We start from the raw sequence: 5,139 nt of genomic DNA, 5'->3' as shown, positions 1-5,139 counted from the left end.
TGGGTGCAGTATGTAAATATAAGCCCCATGTGTGTGTTTTTAACTCCTTCAGGCTTCTCTCTACCTGCATCAGGAAGAAGCTGCTTCACTCATCAGGGGTTGAAAGGGCAGTTTTATATTTCTTAACTAAGGAAAATAATAGTCCTTTGAGAGTTCTGTTTGGTACATCCCATGCAAGCATTTTCCCAGAAATATAGCTGGAACAGCAACAATGCAATTCGTTTTTCGTGCTGTGACTAAAACAATGGCATCTAAATCCACACTCCAAGGCTGAAGGTCGACTGATTGTGGAGACATAGCAATTCTTGTTTGCAATGGATTGTGAATAATGTTGAGAAATAGAATAATATTGCTGTGAGTTGTCATGCCTGCCTGCAGGCAGTTTTTTAACTCAAGATTTTCTTCTGCTTTGGATGTTTAATAGAACAAAATTAGACATCCATTCAAGTATTCCTGCCCTGTTGCAAGGGAGGATTTCTTTTTTAAAAAATCCAAAAGAGGATTTCGTTTTTAAAAAATTCATTCACTTAGGAGAAACAGCCTTGAGCTGTCCCAGTATTTAATCACTTGCAAAAGGCATTTTGGTGGAAATGAGAAATCCCAGACCCAAGAGTCAGGGCCAAAAGCAGAGGAAATAGTGCATTCAGGTTCAGCCTCCTGCCTGCAGGCAGTGCTGAAATGTCACATGTGGAATTCAGTGTGGTGCTTCCAAATAGCAGCTCCTCCCTGAGCTTGGTGGGAGAACATCTTACCACAGGCAAATCCAGCCTGGCCTTTGGGCTGTTGTTTCTCTCCACGTCATCCTGGGGAATGGTCTTTGTTTCAGAGGGTGACTAACAGCTGCTTAGCAAGGCTCAGGGTGGATTCAGCCTTGAGATCACGGGGGAAAGAGGCACCGTGGGCTTTTGCTGGTGCTATGGAGGCTCAAGGCCCATTTGTTTAAAGAGCTCTCAAGATGAAAGCATGAGCAATTCATTCCTGCTCCAGCTGGGGCTGTGAGGGGAAGATGACGGTCCACGAGTGCATGACGTGCTTTTGAAGACAAAAGCCACCAGACTTTTGGCCTTGTGCCTCCTCATGAATCCCTGATGATTAATGCCATGATTGCCACTTATCCACTCAATGAGCTTCCATTCATAGCACAGTTCTTTCAGGAAATATTTTTCCCCCAAGTTTTGTAAAAAGTATTGAAAAGTTGTGAGCTCCCTCACTCAGGAAGTGATCCCCAGCACTTTGTGCCTTGCACAAGGTGCTGGACTTGTGTGATTAGTTTGATTTTGCCTTCATTTCAGTTCTGTGATGACGTGCTACAACAGGAAGTGCTGTTGGATATGAGCCACCTGGTCTAGTGGAAGGTGTCCCCGTTCATGGCAGGTTGGAGTGAGTTCATCTTTGGCAGCCCTTCCAATTCTAACCATTCTGTGATTCTGTAAAAGCCCCTGATGGTAGGGATAACACTGTCCTCAGCAGTTCAGCCCTGCTAGCAGTAAAGATGGTTTTGCTGCCAACTTGGATCTGTTTATTTCAGCAGAAGCTTCTCTATGCCTGACCCCCACAGAAAATGGAGAGGAACATATTCCTTCCATTTTGCAGCCATTATTTAACCAGCTGAAGGACAATTATCATATCTGTGTTCTGTGCCTCCCCTGGAAGTAGTTCCTTAGTCCATCAACAGAAAAAAGTTGAAGGCCACTGCTTTGCACTAGCCAATATTAAGCAAAGCTCACTTTCTCTCTGAATGCAGTTTGTGAAATCATTCCTGTTTTCTGGGCTTTCTTCTGATTCTTAGCCTCTCTTTCTCAGCTGCAGTTTGCCATCCCAGGGGCTGAGTGCAGCCCCCTCTCTGCCTTCTGGCTTGGTTTGTTTTTTCTACACTTGTGTAGCACAAAAGCAGTTCTGTCTTGCCTTATGCCAGTCTACCCACAGTCCTGGGAACTGAGGCATAATCCTGCATCCTCTAGTGAAGCCAAGGCATGTCCCCAGTCCCACAGTCATTATGGAGCGCAGGCTATGGGCCTACTCCTGCTGCCAGGCACAATTTCATGCCTGGCCAAACATAAACTATGCCTGGTTAAATGTCTCGGGACTTAGGTGCTCACCTTTAATCTGCCAGTCACTCTTTCTGCCTCAATTAGCAGGAGCTACAATCTCTGTGCAGCTTGCAGGAAAGCCTTACACTGACAATTCAAGACTTTCAGGTAGTATGAAGATAGCAGAAATACTACAACAGCCTTCTTCCAGAGTTTTCTCTGCCTTGCATATTCTTTTCTGGGAAAATGTATTCTAATGGCATCATATGAATTTACAAATACAGATTGAGAGTACTACATTGGAAGACTATTAGAGGCTATTTGCAGTGCTCTGTGTGACAGAGATGAAGGCAGGCAGGCAAAGTTCATGTGCTCAGTGTCCTCAAACTGGGACTGGAGAAAGTTCTAGTAATTTTTTAAAAGTTAATCTGCTTTTGCTACCCATTAATGTATATCAGCCTTCACTTTTTCCCAGTACTGCCTTTTTGCTGTAACAGAGATAGCAAATAGTTTAAATCAATGCTCCAGCAACCTGACTGCTCTCTTACTCAGGGTTTATGGGGGAGGTGGGCCAATCCCAGTAATAATGTTGTGGTGTCATTAGCAGTATTACATAAAATTGTCCTCAAGGGGTGGAAATGCACAGTGATGCTGAGCAGAGCACTGCTGTATCTGCCCAGTACCAAAGAACCAAAATGACTGGTTTTGGGGCAATAAATCCAACCAAAACAAGATTTCATGGAGAAAGATGCAAAATACAGAAGATAAACATTTGCTAAACACTGGTACTTGGGAGAAACACAATATATATCTACTAAAGTAGTGAAGGCTAAAACTAATATAACTTTACTTTCCAGCCATCCCTGAGATAATAATGCCCTGGCACCTCTTGTCATCCCAGCTATGTGTGCTGGGGTGGTGCCAGGCCACATCACCCTGCCTGTAAAGTGGATGCAATACATTGTTCCTCTTCTTACTGTTCATCCTTAGTATTTTAAACCAACTGAGAGATCATTTCTGAAAGATACCACATGACAGGGAGCTAAACATTATAGAGGTGCTGCACTAAAAGGATCTTTTCAGGAATATTTTGACTGATTGATTATGATTCCCAGCTGAGGGACAGCCTCCAGCATTCACTGCAATGTCTTGGTACTCTCCTTTGTTGCTTCAAGTGAGTCTGTTTCCCAGATCTTCCTTCCAGGAAAGAACAACTTCACAGAGTAAAATTGGTGAAATGGTGGCACCCAATGGCTGGTCTCAGATGGCAAATGCCAGCTCATGCACCCTGGCTGCTGTCACTGTCCTTTGCTTTTCACCCCAAACCAGAAACAAACAGTATTGTGAAACATCAGAGACCTCTGAAACAAAAAAACGTTTTTCACCACCCACACAACGCTGTCAGCTGTGCCAGATCTGCCTCCCCCCCACCTCCCAAATGCAACATTCACTCCTGAGAAGCTAAGTCTGGAAAGAGTTTGGTTTTTTCATTTAGTTTGACACTTTTGGGGCAGCATTATTCACCAGAGATGCTTCTGCACATAGTAGCTTGGGCCATTTGGGGTAAAAGTAAGAAGTGTGTTCTGGAGGGAATGTAATTCTGTGCTGGAATAGGGATGATGGTGTTTTTCTTCACAGAGAAACAACAAGCAGAAGGAATTAACAGTAATAATTGAGCTTCTTGGCACTTTCCTACAAGAGCTGCATATTCCACATTTAAAAGCCCAGGGAGGCCTTTCTTCCCCTGTTTTGGAATGTGAAATATGGCTGTAATGAATTCCGGATCTTCCACAGAAGACAGCTGGACAGCAGAAGCTCACTTTGGAAAGCACATCCCTTCCTTTTTCCTTGCTCAGCTGGCTCCAGGGTCTGCTCTGCAGCCCAGACCGAGCATCCCCTGCCCAGAGCTCCCCCTGCTCCACCCACCCTGGAGCCCCCTCTCCACTTGCACAGCTGGTGGGGCAGGGCTGAACCCTGGCCTTGCCATAATGGGGTTAACCTTAAACTGGTTTGCTCAAGAGCAAGCAGACAGAGCAGCAGCTCCCAGAGGAAGCTGGCTGTGTGCCTGCCACTGGCTCACAGGATGCCAGGCTGCAGGATCTGAGTGTCCCAGGAGAGGCTGTGACAAAAGGCAGACCATTGTGCCCAGTTTTCCTCCATGACTTCAGGGGAGCAACTTGCTTTTATTAGAAAACGGAAACCAGGCACCTTATCTAATCCCAGGGACAGGCAGCTGGAGCCTGAGGAAAGGCAGTTGCTTTGTGGAGGGTCTACCAGTAAAATAATGAGATTGAAAACCCCAGTATACATTTAAATAATGCTCTTGGGAAAATGCCACAGCTGCCTTGCGTGAGGTGCTTGGATGAGAGATGCATTTATGACAGAAGGAAATTTCTGATGCACAAAATCTCTTGCTGAGGCTTTAGTGCCTCAAATCCTGCACTCCAGAAGTGCAGTTTAGAAGTCTCAGACCTAGCATGCAAAAGTTGAAATCCTCTTTGTATCTCTCCCATTCAGTCAATCCTTCTAACAATAAATGTAAGTCTCTCAGCACTGATGCCCTTCCCTGGTGCTGAGAGGGGAAATGTAGCTCACAGACCCACGGGGAGTGTAATCACAGGGCTCCCTGCTTGCACCATGTCCCCAGGACAGGGGAGAGGAGCTCCAAAGTGTTCATGTGTTCTGCACACCTAATGGGAGTATCAGACAATATTTTACCTCTCCTTCTCTGTAGCAAATACAGGGAATCACCAAGCTGAGGGTTTGTGGGAATTGTCATACGATGTATTAAAGAATGATGCAGGGCAGAAATTCCTCTAAGGATTTCCTGCTTCAAGCTCTCAATTTATACCTGATATTTTAAAGCCATCTTTAGAAAAACACTTTATCTTGACTGTGGAGGTAACAAGTCTACCTTAGAAAAAGTTTCATATGATGATTGTGAATTAAAGGTGCACTCTGTGCCTCTTTATCCATCAGAACATTTCCCTTGGCCTGTCACCAGGCCTGCTGCTCACCCAGGCTTGAAATTTATACTGGTGCAACCCAAAGCAAAGGAAACAGAAGAGACTCACTGCTGATGCGGTAAGCTCTGCTGCCAGAAAAAAAA

The sequence above is a fragment of the Prinia subflava genome, chromosome 5, assembly GCF_021018805.1.
Source record: "Prinia subflava isolate CZ2003 ecotype Zambia chromosome 5, Cam_Psub_1.2, whole genome shotgun sequence".
NCBI lineage: Eukaryota > Metazoa > Chordata > Aves > Passeriformes > Cisticolidae > Prinia > Prinia subflava.
This window is presented reverse-complemented; position numbering follows the sequence as displayed.